The sequence below is a fragment of the Amblyomma mixtum genome, chromosome 1 (genome assembly GCF_055824585.1).
Source record: "Amblyomma mixtum isolate Tamu chromosome 1, ASM5582458v1, whole genome shotgun sequence".
Lineage (NCBI taxonomy): Eukaryota > Metazoa > Arthropoda > Arachnida > Ixodida > Ixodidae > Amblyomma > Amblyomma mixtum.
The window spans coordinates 102,806,644-102,824,268 of record NC_143012.1 but is presented as its reverse complement, the minus strand read 5'-3'; the positions used below and the strand labels follow the sequence as shown (position 1 = coordinate 102,824,268).

Sequence of the window (17,625 nt, the reverse complement as noted above, 5' to 3'; positions counted from 1 at the left end):
GAAAGGCGGGCTAGTTGCTGACTAGTATTAGAATACATCTTGAAACCGCGCAAAAAAGACAAGGCCAGCATCGCCAGCATCCGTTCGCCTCCTCTGTTTACAGCGAGGGCTTTTTAGTGCACCGAGAAACCAGAATTTCTTCGGATAGCGACAACTTCAATGCCATCGCGTTCTTTACTGTGGCGGCCGGTGCCGCAGGCGCCATTGCAGGCCAGTGACCTTCAAGCGGTGCGGGTACCGAGCTGTGCACATCCCCCGTTCCTCGCAGTGCTTTTCACCCGGAGGAAACCGGGCGTGCAGCAGCCAGTGGTGCTTTTCTGCTCCGCGTACCAAGTGGAGCACCACGCACGCCGCGACCACGGCGCGTGCATTCGCGCGGCCGTGAATCGCAGCGCGTGCAACGGCGATTCCCTCGCATCACCCCTCTCTCTTATCCGTCGTCCTGATTCGTTCGCTCTTTGCGTTGGTCGGCGCATTCTTTGCTCATTTCGAGAAGCAACAACGCACTGCGCACGCTTCACGCGGCCCAATCCGTTCGCCGCTCTCCTCTGGAGTGGACAGTTACTCAAGTAACACTCGTTGCTGGGCTAGTCGGTGCATAGTTCTACGTACAAAAGTTAGCGCAAAACACGAGACATTCACCAGAAAGGTGGAAAGGATGCGTTTCATGCTTTTTAATGTTCTTCCACCGCTTTTATCGTTTTTAGCTACGTCGTGATTTTAGTCTTTGTGTCTTTTATCGCTTTTATGACCCCTTACATCATTCTGACGTTTGCTGCAGCTGATGGTTGGTGTGACGGTGTGCCTATATATTACGTGTTTCTTTCAAGACAGAATCAGTTGTCAGTAAGCGCGTTGTCCTGTCCACCTTTTCTTGTGATTGTCTCGTCTGTTGCGCTAACTTTTGTATGTAGACGGTTGCAGTTCTGGCAGCGCGAATGTCAGCGTCCAGCTCGCGCGGTGCGAAAAGCCAGTGCAGTAACTTTGGTTGGGAGTGAAGAATGGCTGGTGCGTTTATGTCGCTACAATCGCAACAACGCCACTTGTAATGAGAGCGCACTGCGTGCAAATAAACTGGTTGAAGTACGAAGCTTTGAGGTGCGTTTTCTGTCAGTCTGCGTCTCTTTCTTGTGCGCCGGGGAATCATTTGCCATGGGTAAGCTCTAGTGATTTTCACGTGGCGCCACGAGCAGCGCGCTTGCGTTCGGACCAATACGATTGGCGTTGTGGCCAGTCAGCGTGGCGACTTCTTAAAACGTCATACTTGACGTCACTCGATCGTCGCCAATCAGCGAGGCGTATCGTTATCACGTTTCGAGCGACGTCGTTCCATTCCGACCAATTAGCGCGGCGCGCCCACTATGCTGTGTTTCGCCAACGGCAATGACGCATTTGAAAAATTCAGGGGGCACTTTGACTGTCTAAAGTGGGTAGAGGCGGAAGCGTTTTCCGCACCACCTTCGCTGTTTCTGTGGCACTGGTGGCGTCACATATATTTGAGTACTAATTACTAAGTGATGGCAAATCACTAATTAATTGTTAATTACTGATTAATGCCTGAATACTAACCAACTGCTAATTAATGACGCTTAAGCTTCGCCTTTAGGAGTGGAACGCGACAGCGCGTTGTAGCGCTGCCAGGGAGTCCATGGAACGCCACCACCCGTTCGGCGCGATGCCTTGCCCTTTGAACGCAACGCTTTTTGAGGAAAGGAAATGGCGCAGTAATTCTCTGTCATCTCGGTGGACACCTGAACCGCACCGTAGAGGAAGGGAGGTGGGAGTGAAAGAAGATAGATAAAGAGGAGTCCTAATGAAGAAAATGAAAATTGTATTTGAGGAAAGGAAATTACGCAGTAACTGTCTCATATATCTCGGAGGACACCCGTCAAAATTCAGGGGGGCACTTATTTGACCTAAAGTGTGGTCACTGATGTGTGGTTAAGATGTTAAGCTTCGCCCCTAAGAGTGGAACGCGACAGCGTCTTGCAACGCTGCCAAGGAGTCCATATAACGCCATCGCCCATTCGGTTCTACGCCTCGCTCGTCGGTGAATTGGTTTTTGAGGAAAGGAAATGTATCTGTCTCTCATTTGTCGGTGGACACCTAAACCTCGCCGGAAGGGAATGGAGGAGGATGAGAGTGAGTGAAGACACCGTATTCACTAGACGCGCCTTTGTTCATTCAGAACCATCGAGCTGGAATGGCGGAGTGGATAGCGTGCTCGTCTCTCACGCCGAAGACCGGGGTTCGATTCCTGAGCTCGACCAATTTCTTAATCGCTTTTATTTATTTATATGGCCTGACTAGTAAAGCTAATTAGGCTAATTGGGTAATTAAGCAATTAACTAAGCTCAGTTCCACTTACTTGGAGCATCACTATACGATCCCTTCAATTGGTTGTATGGTTACTAGCCAAAGTGCCCCCGTTTGAAATTCGCGCACTGTGACGTCACGACCGTTTCCACCAATTGAAAAGCGTGACATTTTCTGTCGACAACTGCTGCTTACAACGATGAGACATTGAAGGCTTCCGCCTTAATAAACGGGAGACGTAGGCCTAACAGCTGTCACTGCGAAAGTCTCCGTACTGTCAGCTACGTCTGGAAACACGATAACCGTTAAGGAAATGCAGAGGTTCGAAACATGTGCACCGCGCACGAAAAACTACCCATCTGTTGTCTAGAGAAGCCAGGCTCGACAGGGTTGCTGTCGTATTTGTGTTTAGGTGACCATGCAGCTCTATGCTCGTCGTAAGCTTTCCGCAACGCACGGAGGCGCATCCACGTCCCGTTGCATGGTGCTGGGTGTTTCATCTAAGATGTTCTGCAATGTTCAAACATAGGCTTTTTGACCGCTTTTTTCAGCACAGCAATGTCAGCGGTATGGTGCATCAGAATACAGCTAAGACGTGCTAACTAGTAGGCTGGTAAACTTATACTTAGCGCTTACTGTTGGTCTCTTCAATTATTTAGTCTCCTTATTTACTGAGAGTATCCATATGAGCCTTCCGAAAACATAAGTCAGTTGTGGCCCAACAAATTTTGTCTATTTTGACGAGTTACGCGCACTGCAGGGGTTGCTTTCTTTATAAGCTTTAAAAAAGGGCGTGCAATTTGACGCAATGAAGCCAAATTTTGTTGGGCCACAGCGAAGAGGGCAACTACGATATCGAAATTCTAAAAACTGATATAGATATTACTAACGGTGCGCTTCTCTATAAATTAAGAGACTAACAGGAATAGTTAAAACTTTAAAGGGACCCTGAAATGATTCCGACTGGCATATCCTAGTGCAACAGATATATAGGCGCGGTCATTGTTCGTATTGCAGTGAAATTTGAAAGCTCTGTGTGCACCCTATAATTTAGAAATAATTTTTAAAAATCGCTGCCCGCAGTCTCGGATCGGGAGATGTGAATGACTAGGTTTTTAATTTAGTATGCAATTGGTACTTAGACGCTAGTGGTGTTTTTCGACGTACTACGGGTATGACTGGCTGCTCCATTTCTATACACCATTTTTTCTCATGGGCGCGCCAAACTGGCGAAGTAGCTCTATCCTCCTAGTGGAAAGAGCTGTTAGCTTCACTTTCTAATCGCATTATGTTCAGCTTTTCCGCATAGGCGGTGGCTGAATGGACAATCCCGTTCAATTGACTTGGTTCTTGTAGCTACTAGAAGACTTTGATGGGGATTCCTACTACTTACATGACGCACACCGATTCTCTGTCGTCCAAGGAACAAGCCTAATTTATTGTAAACGTACGGTCGTGCGTGGAAGCACGATGCTCGCACTGTTGGAGCAGCACAGCATGGCATCATGAGATATAGAGGTCGTTGTCCTTTCAAAGCTGTTTATGCGACGCGACGAATACGAATCGCAATAAGAGCGCGTGCAAAGTACACGCTTTCTCTGCTCTTGCAAATACTTGTGCGTAATGTTTAGGTCAACATTTAGCCGGCTCTGTGGTGTACCACAGACCAAAGTAATGTTCAACAGTCTCGCAAGGGAACAGCAGTTCACAATTGGTGGCGAGGTGCTCGAAGTGGTAAGGGTATGCGTCTACTTGGGGCACGTAGTGGCCGCTGATCCGTATCATGAGAGGGAAATAACTAGAAGAATAAGAGTAGGATGGAGCGCATATGGCAGGTTCTCTCGGATCATGAATGGCAGTTTATCAGTATCCCTCAAGAGAAAAGTATACAACAGCTGTATCTTAGCTGCACTCACCTATGGGTAGAAACGTGGAGGCTAACAAAAAGGGTTCAGCTTGAGTTAAGGACAACACAGCGAGCTATGGAAAGAAAAATGATAGGTGTAATGTTAAGACATCGGAAGCGGGCAGATTGGGCCAGGGAACAAACGCGGGTTAATGACATCCTAGTCGAAATCAAGAGGAAGAAGTGGGCTTGGGCAGGACATGTAATGCGAAGGAAAGATAGCTGCTTGAACTTTAGGGTAACGGTGTGGATTCCAAGATACGGCAAGCGTAGCAGGGGCGGCAGGAAGTAAGATGGGCGGAGGGGGTTAAGGAGTTTGCGGGGATACGGTGGCCGCAACTCGACAGGGTTAATTGGAGAGACATGGGAGATGCCTTTGCCCTGCAGTGGGCGTAGTGAGGCTGATGATGATGGTGGCGTACCTCTAATGCATTGCGTTTTTGCCGCCAAATGCTTCTTACAATGATACATATTCTGAGAAAAAGATGTGACACTACAAGAACACGCACAAAAAGACGATGGCGCCTGTCCTTCGTCTCCTCGTCTTCTTGTGCGTGTACTCATAGCGCCATGTCTTTTTCAAAAACGCGAAACGAAATAGTCGTAGTCTCACAATACCTCATATTGTGAGACTACGTCTGAAGCATCTGCTGTCGGACAGTGGTCATTTGCAGTAACCAAATAAAATTGCCACCTAGCTTGCTTGCACTCCTCAGCCGACGGTATGTACAGTGCGCACTCACGATATCGGCTTGCACATTGGCAGTTCGTTTTCGTCGGGAAGGTTGTCTTCAGTACATTAGAGCCAGGAAAATTTCCTTACTCTTCTGTAAACGAAGTGTGCAGTAAGAACCTCTTAGGACCGAAACGAATCGTACGGTGCTTGATGTGCTCTTTTTTTTTTAATATGGGATTATTCACCACGACCGCAACAGATGAACTGCAGTGTGTGTATGCTATGCGCGTCATACTTGCACGACCAGCGAAACTGAGTGCAGGCTGGACAGCTAGCGTAGTGAGAATTATTCTTACCGTATTATCAAGGTAGCGTTAAAGGCGCCGTCCGCCGGCGTTAATTCTGCGCAAAAAATCACGGGCAGCAGGCGGTCCCGAGAGCTACCCTTACAACAACGAGCATCGCCACTTCGCAGACCAACTGTTTACCGCACATGAAATCAACAACTATTCATCAAAAACGGAATGCTTATTGACCACAGTCAACGGCAGTCAATAAAATTTATATTAAACCTCACTCAACAGTGTCAATGCAATTGAATTCAATCGACGGTAGTCAACAAAAATTATACTTACCTTGTCAACAATATTGATGCTGTTGACTGCATTCAACGGGTATCAACAAAATTTATACTTCACCATGTCAACACTGTGGATGCTGATGACTGCATTCGACTAGTGTCAATGAAATTAACACTGTCAATGCTTGTCAATGCTGTTGACAAAAATCAATGAGTGACAACAAGATTTGCATTTACCCAGTGAAAAGCTGTGTTGTTAAACATGCATCGACTTGCAGAAACATAGTATGGGTAAACTAAGCCGCAAAAATTGAGAGGGAGCACTTAAGTCCCCTTACCTGCAGCTACGCAAAAGCCTTTGTGCCTTCCTGCTGAGCTCTCGGAAAAGCTTTTGATTTTTCATTGCGTGCATTTCTTTGGTGTTATACTCGTTACAACAGATTTCGAGTTAAGATATGCTACACCTTCGTTATACCCGATGTGTTCGTTATAACTGATTTCGAGTTACGACATACTACACCTTCGTCACATTCGGTGTGTTCGTTATAACCGATATTAAGTTACGACATGTTACACCTTCGCTATATCCGATGTGTTCATTATAACCCATTTCGAGTTGCGACATACTACACCACTGTGCAGTTATTTTAAGTGATTAGCCATCTTCGCTATATCCGGTACAAATTTTTCTCTAGATCAGGATATCTACGTTTTGATGCCAACGTATGCAGCGCAAGAAGACAAATCGTTTGACAACCACTTCGAATGCCCTCCGTCAATTAATTAGCTTGGCCGTAATGAACCTTTGAAGTTTCAAGAAGTCAGGGTTTGGGGAACAAAAGGTCGTCGTTTCGATTCCCTATGACACGCTACGCTTTGATGCGACTGTGAGTACCTGCCATCGCAGGGCAGTGGCGCATCGCTTAACCGCTGTACCGCTGCGCCAGGAGGGACATGAGGACAGCCAGGGATCTATGAATGTAAACATTGGAATGACATTCTTCATGAACGGAAATTAACTCGTAACGCTATCGCATCATACCCTTTAGACAGAGCTTAAGTTTCTTCTCCCATTTTTTCTTCTAGTACATATTCATCCGATTCCCCATCTGGGGTCTGTGTATGTCATCAATGATTCGTAGTCAGCTAGGATACGCTAGACGTATGAGCCAGAAAATGCTGGCTTTCAAGTCCAACACAGCTTAAGCAAGGCCCACGGCACTAGCCAGCGAGAGGAGTTAACGCCCCGTCCCCTGCGCCCGGATCGCTCTGACGTCAGGTAGAAGCCCAGAATATTCGCCATCCTTGGACCTAAAGAGCGCCCTGCGACCCCTGTGGCCCCGCCTGTTAAAAGCTGTAAATTTCGCGAATGGAGGGGTTTAAAATGTCGCGAAGTGAAACATTTACTTAATGGCGGCCTTAAAGGGATACTGCATAGGTTTTAGAAATCAATGAGATTAAGACGGTCCAATGTGTGAAACTTGCAGGTAAAGCATGTGAAGTCGTCTTTTTGGGATTGCACTTGAAACAGTGAAGTAATCGTCGATTAAAATCCGGACGCCCTTCACGCTTCTCCGCAGCGCACAACGCCGCCAAGTGGGGGGGGGGGGGGGCGCATGATGACGTCATCGAAGGTATTGATACGTTTCCAACGCACAAACGCCTGCTTTGAAGGAAAAAACCAACGCCACCGAAGGCAAACCCTGCCGAGAGTTGTTTGTCAGCATCTAACGAGTCAGGGCAGGGAGTGGCGGACGACAGCGGTAATTTGAAATCATACCTTCCGTGACGTCACGCTATGTTTCCCTGCACCCCTCCAGTGCATTCAGGAGAAGCGCAAAATTGAATCGTCGATTACGTTAATATTTTAAATGCTAGTGCAAAAACAATTGGCATGCTTTACCTACAGCCTCTATAGACTTGAATCCTTGAATATCGCGAAATTCTAAAAAAAGTGCTGCAGCTGCCCTTTAACAGCGGGCTTCGGACTAATCTCGACCACCTGGTGTTCTTCAAGGACGTACAGGCACAAAATTGCGAACACGCAACAATAATATGGTTTGCTTCAAGGACTTAAGGAGAGGCTTCCTGGCAAGTTTCAGTCGCTGGAGTTGAGCGGAACATCATTTAATATTATTTTGAATGTTGCCCGAGGAGCCGCTCGGCATTTCTGTCCGCACCTATAGTGACGTCAGAGTGCACTTGCCCCAGTTACTGTGACGTCATCAATGCCGCTGGTTCTTCACAGAAACAACCAATGCTTGCCACGACATCACGAATGTGGCATGTCCGCCGGTCGACCATGATGCGAAGGGGCACTCCAGAGCTCGCACCGCATGAGAGCAAAGCTTCCACTAAAGAATCTTTTGTAATTAATTACTCAAGATTCGCAATAGTGTTTCGAGCTCATTTTGATTATTGTATTAGACCTCTTCCAAGGGGAAAAAAAACGCACAGGCAAGAACTTATACTTTAACTTTCAAGCGAAGAAAATGCACACGCAAAAGCTTTGTCTGTGCCCCTTTAACGTGCAATGACATCGCCCAGCACACAGGAGCCGCCGTATAATATGCGCCCGGCATTGGAGCTTCTCGCGACCTTGTGATGAGCAGGCGAACGCCGAATCCACTGAGCCACAGCGGCGTGTGAAGGGCCCTCAGGATGGGTTTGTTATAACGATTCCACTTTAGCTGCATTAGGCCTGGCTGAGGCGATGCCAAAGGGCTGAAAAAAAAAAACAACCAATGCGCTGGCAGTCAAAGGATGGGATGGGACATACCTGCGTTAGAAGTGTTGGTTGTAAATTTTGCTTTTTGATTTGGTTGTCTTCCTATTGCGTCTTTGAAGTGTATTTCGCCGTCGCTTTCTTGTTCCGCTGCAGCCTGGGATTCCGGTTGGTGATTCGAATGAGCGTGGGTTGGTGCAGCTTCCGGACGGTGGGTGCTGGGTGGGCGCTGGGCGGCCTCTCCCTGCCAGTGACGGGACCGGTCACGAGAAGTCACGATGACACGTCACCGATCGATAACTTGACGGCGACGCGACGGTCACGTTATATCGCGTGATCAAGTAATGGCTCCGTGGTGTGTTACGCTAAAGACGTCGAAACTGAGTGCGCCGCTGTCTACTCCTCTGCAAACCACGTTCAAAGTTGAGTCGTCTGCCCACTGCCCAGCATAACACTCTGATTGGCCAAAGGTACAGAGGGCAAAACGCTTGTCTAGAACATGTTCTGGGCGTGTTTCGGGATGAACACGCGATATCTAGAGATAACATTTGGTTAAAGATGCTCTGGATGTAAGCATGTGCTGTTAAACTAATAGGCTTTAATCGTCATTTTTTGCCTTCCTGGTCGCAGCTGCTTTGGGATCTACTGAACACACAGTTCGGTCGTTCTAGGCATGTGTTCTGCCCTCTGTACGTGCGAGTTTTCTCTGGACCAAGAGAGAGTGTGCACCACGTACTCATAGCCACCGAGGAAGGAATTAGGCCCAGACGTAGCAGTTTTTGAAGCCCCTTGTGAGGGTCTAATAGCAGTTGCAGACGGGCTAGCTGGTTCACAGTTTCAGAAAGGAGCATAACGCATTCGCAAGACGGACAAAAAAGAGAAGGACGCGGGACAGGCTGCGTCTCAGCTCACATGCTCCGCAGAAGCCAAGAAAGACAATCTTGCTTTGCGCGGGGCCACGGCACCGAAGCGAATCTTCGACACCGACCATGGGAACAGAGGCACTGAGATGCCCAGCTGTTGAGCACACCAGGAGATAGGTTGGTCGTCTGCTTCGTCTGCTTTCCATTTCGCACGTGGTACTCGCTTCTCGCTAGCAAGCCCGCTGCGCACCATTGCTTCTTAGAAAGGGTCCCGGTAGCCCACCGATGTATCAAGCGCCAATTAAAGGGGCTTTTGCTTTTGCTAAGAGATGGCCTCCTATTATGTCTTTTACCAGAATCAGTTAGTTTATCTGCAGGGGTTAAAGGTTTCTTGTCTGTTATCCTGATGATGTTGCTAGTTTTTTTCCACGTGTTGGGTTCAGAGCGATAATGCGATGAGTCTCATGCTTGAGCTCTGTGTTTAAATATGTCACCTTTCTGCGTAATAAACAGTTGGTAGTGTGCGCATGTGGTGTCCCTTTCTTGTTAGTGTCCTTGTTGTGCCAGCGTTCATTTCATCATGCACCAACTCGCCCCTCAGGCCATTCTTCTAAAGGGTCTCTGTAACACCTTCCGAGGAGGGCATATCAACTCGCTCAATCATTGCATTCTGTTGTCATGAAAACACTTCCACAGGCAGCCGACAACCCAAAATCACACGAGAAAGTTTGCAAGCAATATCAGGCGAATTTTTATATGCTCGCACCCTCCTTCGTCGCATTGCTCCTGAGTATACTAAGATGTTCAAACATGGCTATTGGTTGGATCCTTTCGACTGTCAGGCAGCTCCGGCGGGTCAGAAAGCTCCGCCCCCAGTGGAGGGGTGGCGGAGGAGCGCCGACCTTTAAGGGTTCAAAAGTGACGAGAGGAGAGGGAAAGATGTGAAGACGATAAAAATCAGACTTTCACTGCCGATAACTATGCTTCTAAAAAGCTAATCAAAACAATGCTGGCTGCAGGATATTCGTGAAGCGGCATCCTTTAACATCACAGGCATAGTGCAACTTCATTAGACAGCCCTATCAGAGCCATTTTACGGACCCTAGCTCTTGATGACCAGTTTCTTGCCCGAAGCTTAAAGGAGGAGTCGAGGAACAAAGAAGTTGGCTTCCAGGAGCGCATTCGGCCTTTTCGATTGACATTTCAGACTTGTACTACTCCATATCCCGCACGGTGAAATGTTTACTGACGTTAGAGAAAATATCGACTTAGAAGGCGAATTGTTATCTCAGGACGTAAGAGGCATCACCTGTGAAGATATTTTAGCACTTGCACAATTTTATCTTTTATCGACTGCCATATTTTACAACCACCAGTTCTATGTTCAGCGTGACGGTGTCTGCGTGAGGTCGTCTCTTGCCCCAGTATTAAGCGACATATCTTTTTCGTGAGTTTAAAAGCGTATTAATGACCAGCTTCTGCTGACCCCTAAAGTTGTTACGCTGTTTAGCTACGTAGACGACTTTTTAGTCGTGCTCACAAGTCGCACTGGTGCAAAGCCAAGCGTCGTTATTGATGACATCACCAACGCGTCCCGCACTTTTCCACAATATTGCGATTGTCTGTTTCAATAAGGGACCGAGAGGTGGCGCCAGCCTATAACCCAACATCGTTCGTTTCGTCTTTTTAGCATTATTACCTGTAAATATTATAATTCCAGATACATTTTTCAAGATTTTTTAAATACTTTCGTTCATAGGAAATGCGCAAACCGCTACAAGTGTCTGTTAGAGGGAAGTTTGGAGTCGTGGACGCGAGGCGGCGCTACGCTATTAACAATTGTAACTGTAAAGTAAAGGCGCCAAAACCCACACACACACAAGACAAGAGAACAGGACAGCGCGCCACTCACAACTAGTTTATTTTGCAGAACCCAGATACAATATATACACTTAGCCAGCGCCTGCGCAAGGAACAAAATTACGCATCATTGTGACAACGAATGCTCAAAGAACTTTTTCTTCCGCCTGATAGAAAGATACAGTAGTTTCGCTAACACACGCACTGCCTTTATTACTGATATACAACGCTTCTATCAGTTCTCTGGCTCTGATATTGCTGCTTCTGGCAAGGATCCGCACAGATCAGAATCATGGCTCACAAGAGCGTGAACGACAGGATCTGATATGTTTCGACAAATTTGGGCCCTCTTTTTTTGTTCTACGTTTCGTTCATGTTCCCTGATTCGCTCATTAACGCAGCGCCCTGTTAGTCCTATATAGCGAATCAGGTTACGGTGCTTAGTGGTTACGGTGCTCGGCTGCTGACCCGAAAGACGCGGGTTCGATCCCGGCCGCGGCGGGAGAATTTCGATTGAAGCGAAATCCTAGAGGCCCGTGTACTCTTCTATGTCAGGTGGTCGAGATTTTCGGAGCCCTTCACTACGGCGTCCCCCATAGCCTGAGTCGCTTTGGGACGTTAAACCCCCATAAACCAAACCAGCCTCTGCTCATGTGACTTCGCGAGTGCATCTAATCCTTTGCACCGTCTTTCTACTCATCATCATCAGCCTGACTACGCCCACTGCAGGGCCTCTCCCATGTCTCTCCAATTAACCCTGTCCTTTGTCAGTTGCCGCCACTGTATCCCCGCAAACTTCTTAATCTCATCCGCCCACCTAACTTTCTGCCGTCCCCTGCTACGTTTGCTTTCTCTTGGAATCCACTCCGTTACCCTTAAGAACTGGCGGTTATCTTGCCTTCGCATTACATGCCCTGCCCAAGCCTATTTGTCCCTCCTGATTTCGACCAGGATGTCATTAACCCGCGTTTGTTCCCTCACCCACTCCGCCCTCTTCCAATCTCTTAACGTTACACCTATCATTTTTCTTTCCATAGCTCGCTGTATTGTCCTTAACGCAAGCTGAACCCTCTTGTGTATTCCAGTGTGGTTTATTAGTGGCGTTTTCACAGAAAAAATAAACTCAGTTGGTAGTCGGCGCCAGTCCTGTCTCTGTGTGTTCTTCCCCGTGTCTTCGCGCCATGGAGTTGGCATTTGTGCAATTATGTCTGGGTTCAACCCACTAGCTTAAACCAAGTATTCCTTTCAGTGCAACGCTCGGGTTTCACGCAGCGTTGCTGCTGCCGTTCGAGCCATGCAGGGGAGCTGCCGGTGCAGTGCTCGCGCTTTTGATGCAGCGTTGATGCTCTCCGCCTCATCCGGTAGTGACGTAGGAGCTTGGCCGAGGAGGCGGCGCGGGGCCTTGCCGTAACGGCCATTTTCGGTTCGTGCGAAACGCAGCCGCCGAGGCTCGCAGTAGATCTCTCGTCCTCGTCGGGGTTATCGATCCCTCTCTCCCGGACTGTGGGGAAAAACAGAAAAAAAAAACGAGGGAGTGTGAAAAACTTTATTAAGCTCTAGATTTGCTTTTCTTCTGCGGCTGTCAGATGGATTCGTCCATCTACTTGTACAAAGGTCGGCTGCCCTTAGTCCAGGACTCCGCTGGAAGCTGCTGCCAGTTGTGCTCGCCGAATCAGACCATCTTGGTCGACTCGGCGATCGCTGGAGAGTACCCCTTCCATTGCTCCGCACTCGGGTTTGTTATAACGGGTACCACGCTTATCCTAGGGCGTGCCCACGTTATGTGGTACAGCGTGGGTGGTTGTTGGCACCAAGGGCATTTGTCAGTGTACTGTGTGGGATACATTTTGTTGAGTAGGTTCGGGTACGAGTCCGTTTGTAGCTGCCTCCACGCGACAGAGTTCTCTCTGCTCAGGGAGTTGTGTGGTGGTGGATACCGCTTTCTGCAGCCCTTGTAATAGTTTAGTATCGCCGAATAATCTTGAGGGTACAGGTTCGTTCCCCTCGAGGTCGCCTACTTTGGATGCTCGGTAATAAGTGCACCCTCGAGCTATCCTGTCCGCCTCTTGGTTGCCTGTTACTCCCCCGTGACCCGGCGTCCATACTATCGTGTGCCTGATTGGTTCCTCGTTTGGAAAAAGAATGCGATTTCATTTGGAAGTTGGCCCACGCATAAAAATTTCGGAAGCAGGCCCACCACCCTCAAAAATGGATTAAGGTAGTTGGGATCAAGCAATGCTCTAATAACGGCTAATTCGTTTGTCATCTTCAGGTTGGCGCGCTGTACTTACGCACAAGGACTAATTGCAGAAAAAAACGGGACAAGACAGGTAGATACGTGCGCGAACTTTCAACTGTTCATTAACTGCACTGCTCTCCTTATATACTCGCATACAAAGAGGAAATGTACAAGCACGTATGAAAAACACGATGTTAAGTGCCATTCATGAAACCGTAACCCGTGTACCACCGCTTTCCATCGCCCTGCTTGTTAACAATGGAATCTCGCTGCGAGTCAGCCCTATCAACGGATTGCATACGAATACCGTGGAACCGGCCCGTGCCATTTCGTATGCTTCAAAGATTACTCTTTCATTCCGCTCTGTGAAATGCCCGATTATAGCGGTTTCCTCGAATCTTGGAATGCATTATTTGCAGCGAGCTACATGCTTTGCGAGATTTCTTGAATTGTTGATTTTGGCGCAGTTTCTTCGATGCACACCAAGTGTGATCTGAGGTGGGATCAGACATTAATTAAGGTGGTTTACTCTGAATAAGGTGGCTTAGCGGGAATTAGATTCTGCATTGGACTGGATTAGGGTGCGAATTAAGGTGGATCAGTGGTACGGGTAGTATAACCCATATGACAATCTATTTGAAGGAACTGGAACATTCCAGTCCTCATACTTTCAAGTTTGGCGGTGTTCATGACGTCACAACCCTTTAGGCCATTCAGGAAATTTGGCCGCCGCGGCGGATCAGTGGTTACGGCTCTCGGCTGCTGACCCGAAAGACGCGGGTTCGATCCCGGCCTTGGCGGTCGAATGTCGACGGAGGAGAAATTCTAGAGGCCCGTGTACTGTGCGATGTCAGTGCACCTTAAAGAACCCCAGGTGGCCAAAATTATCCGGAGCCCTTCACTACGGCGTCTCTCATAGCCTGGGTAGCTTTGGGACATTAAACCCCATTAAACCAAACCGCGCCGATTTCCGTCTCCTCCTCCGCCTCCATACAGGCAGTGTGTGGACGGCCAAACGCCTCCACCGTTATCGTGGTGCTCCCAGTGCATTGTGCGCCAACTGCGATAGCCATGACGTCGAACCAAGCGTAACTGCAGCTTTTCGCTTGTATATCCAGGCTTAACCAGAGCTAAGCCACAGCCTAATTTTCTGCGAGACGACAACTTGAAATGCTGTCGCATAAAGGAAACGCAGTCGAGAACGGACAGTAGAAGCCGACTGCACTGCGCGAGGAAAGCAGCGCTCAGCAGCAATAAGCGAAACACGCGCCAGACGGCGACGGTGGGAGGGGCACCGGTTCTGCGAGGGAAAAAGAGCTGCGGAGGCGGAAGGGAGCCGAAACGGGGTCACTCGCCGCCCAGAGTGGGGCGGAGGGCATCGGGAGAGAGAGGGAACCCTCCTCCTCGCCCACGCCCAGGTACGATAGAGTGCGCGCAACAGATCGCCGCGGGCAGCCGCCAGACGCTTACCCAGCGGTGGCAAGCGCGCTGCGATTCTGCGGCTGTGGCGCGTTTGTGCGTGTTGTTCGTATCATATCGGCGTGAGAGCCGCCTCTGTGCGACGTCCCCGCCGTGCGGCTTGTCTCCTCCGTCCCCAGTGTTGAACTTTCGCCAGCGTAGACCAATACAACGATGAAGAGCCCTCGTGTCGAAGAGTGAGCGCGCCATGACGCGTACAGGTTGCTGCGTCGTCTGCTAGTGAGACCGAACGTGTGGCCGTGTCCCGGAAGTTGCGCGAGTGGTGTGTGTGCCACCCTGGTTTCGAGCCTCGGAGAAGCATTCTACATCAGCCTGTGAACACCCGCATAGGTGGTGAGACCTTTTCACCGCTTTGCGACTTTTTGTCTTTTTGTTGTTTAGTGTTTCATCCTTACGTAGGGTATAATGCCAATACCCTCGCGTTATGTTCGTCGTCAGGGGCTGTGTGTTGTCAACGTTAACAAAACTTCGTGCTGGGCTAGTTGGTGGGACATAGTTGAAACTTGGTTCAGCTCAAAAGCCGAACACGAAGTAAGGAAACGACACACACGGAGCGCTCCGTGTGTGTCGTTTCCTTTCTTTGTTTTCGTCTTTTGCGCTGAACCAAGTTTCAACGTTGTCAACGTTGCTCCTTGTTATTGTTTAAAAAAAAAAATGCGTGCATTCCTACGTCGTTGCATGCGCGACGTAGACTGGCGCATTCTCCTCGTAACGGCTGGAAAATGTCTACATCTGCGTTCTTGTTCATTTCGTGGTTTCTGTGTCTGCGCGTGCATGAGCGATCGTCGACCGAATGTGGCTTTGCCCAATGACGCGCCTGCCGTCGACTGCTACTATCGCGTGCGCCCCAAGCTGTGGCGTGTTTGTTGGCCGCTGCATTGTCTCTCTCGTGGGATTATCTGCCACGCTGAGTCCGCGCTGAAAGGCTGGCCCTGCGTCGGCTGCGCTGCTTGCGTGTCTCTAATTTCGGCTCGCTCGTTTGCGACCGCCTCCGCAGCGCAGTACCCGCGTCCAGCTTTAGACCGGACCGAAAGAAAGATGGAAGCCCGCGGCGAACCGGGCAATGCCGCGATTAGGCATAAATCAGAGTGTCCAGCTGTTTTCCCTCGCCTTGTTTCAAGGTGAAAGCGCGAATGGGCGGATAAAAGAAGACGCGCCGAGCTAACCGTGATTCGCGTGCAGAAGAGAGCTCGGCGGTCACGAAAGCCGACTGCCATCGAACTCGCCCATCTGGCGTGCAACTTGTTTTTTCCTTTACGCTTTGTGTGGCAACTTTTGAAGCGGCCGCCATTGAAGCGCGCTTCTTGCGACCGCCGTTGGCCCGGCAACGCGGTCTCCGAGAGTTGAGCGCGGCAACAGCGGCGCGGGTCGAAGGCGCGCTGCTTTTTACGGTCATTCGCTATCGAGCGCGGGACGTTGTTCGAAAGCCGCAAACAAAACGGACATCTCCCTTGCAAGTGGGTCGCCTGGTCATGATTGATCGTATTTACTGGCCGCTTCCAGGTACGACGGGGCAGTGAGTTCGTGAACTTTTTGACATCCATTAAGTCAGTCGAGCGTTCGGGTAATCGATGCGAGGACCCCGCTTGGACGGGGCATGCTCTGGAGACAGCGAGAATGCGCCAGATCGACGATGGGCGCGTTTATTTTATTTTTTATTTATGTACATACTGCAGGCCATGGTTAGGTCCAAGCAGGAAAGGCAGGTTCAAAAAAGCAAAATTAGAGCAACAAAAATACAACAATACAGCAACAATAATGCAGTAATACAACAATACAGCAGTCCAAGACAAAGCAGGGGAAAAAAAAACATAGTACGCAATAGGAAACATGGCTGAGGAACGCAAGTCTGGTTTTTTAGGGTTGATTTGGCTCGGTTAATGAGTTCCAGTCGGATATGGTGCGTGGGAAAAAGGAAAACTTGTACGAATTCGTCTGGGCAAAATGTGGTTTTAAAAGAGCTTTGTGATAGTGTCGTGTACTCCGTGTTTGAATTGGGGAAAGATAAGCAGAAGGGTATTCCTTCATACTATACTACTACTACCTCAAGGTGCAGACATTACAGGTGAGGGCAAATGTGAATTCACTTGTTAGGCGATTCTTTCACAGTGCGTTTTGCAGGCGCCGCTGAAACCCCCTCTGGATAGCCCTGCAAGTCATTTTTAATGGGCCCCGCCACGGTGGCTCAGCGGTTACGGCGCTCGGCTGCTGACCCGAAAGACGCGGGGGTTCGATCCCGGCTGCGGCAGCTGAATTTCAATGAAGGCGAAATTCTAGATGCCCGTGTGCTGTCCGATGGCGGTGCACGTTAAAGAACCCCAGGTGGTCGAAATTTCCGGAGCCCTTCACTACGGCGTCCCTCATAGTCTTAGTTGCTTCGGGACGTTAAACCCCAATAAGCCAACCAAACCAATAAACCATTTTGAATGGAAAAAAGCAATTTAAGTAGGAGCTGCGTGGCAGTGCAGAACAGAAAACTGGGAAAAAGTTGATCACGGTTAAACATTACAAGCGTCGCAAAAGGTCCACACTCAGCGCTGGGTCGTGCGCATTTGCCTAGGTCGAAAACGAGCTGTGGGGATCGGTATTCAGGACACCTTGCATCACGACCTGGCCCTGTCGGCAGGCCTAAAGTATAGACCAACATCTTGCTTACTTGAGCAAGGTACGATGCTGGGCGTAGACCATTCCTTTGAACACAGCGCTGGCAGACAACGGACGAGAAAGAAGACACACAATGGGCTGACTACCCACTTTTATTGTCAGTAGGCCGATATGCAGGGAAGAGGAAGGAAGCAGTCGTGCACGTGAAGAAACCGTGGCGCTCGCCCGAAGATGGCAGGCGTTTTTCTAATCATCACCCACAGGGGTGGATGTTTGGGCGAGTCGGTTGCTCATGATGAGAATACTGTAGCGCTAGAGACGACAACACATACCGCATGGGTTGTCGTCTTGTCTCTCAAGCTACTTGTCACCAAGCA

General features: G+C 49.1%; 1 protein-coding gene across 5 annotated transcripts in view; it reads left to right on the top strand.

Moving 5' to 3' along the window:
• Positions 1-17,625, top strand: part of LOC149367362 (receptor-type tyrosine-protein phosphatase mu-like) — a 264,042-nt gene that overhangs the window by 82,746 nt on the left and 163,671 nt on the right. Inside the window, exon 1 of one of the 5 annotated variants that reach the window (XM_089555367.1) lies at positions 14,633-14,974. The exons of 3 other annotated variants lie outside the window; for them this stretch is intronic. The gene's annotated coding sequence lies outside the window, so the exon portion shown is untranslated. Of the gene's footprint in view, positions 1-14,632; positions 14,978-17,625 lie in introns of those variants that run through there. One more of the 5 variants, XM_089555362.1, reaches the window with a different exon arrangement.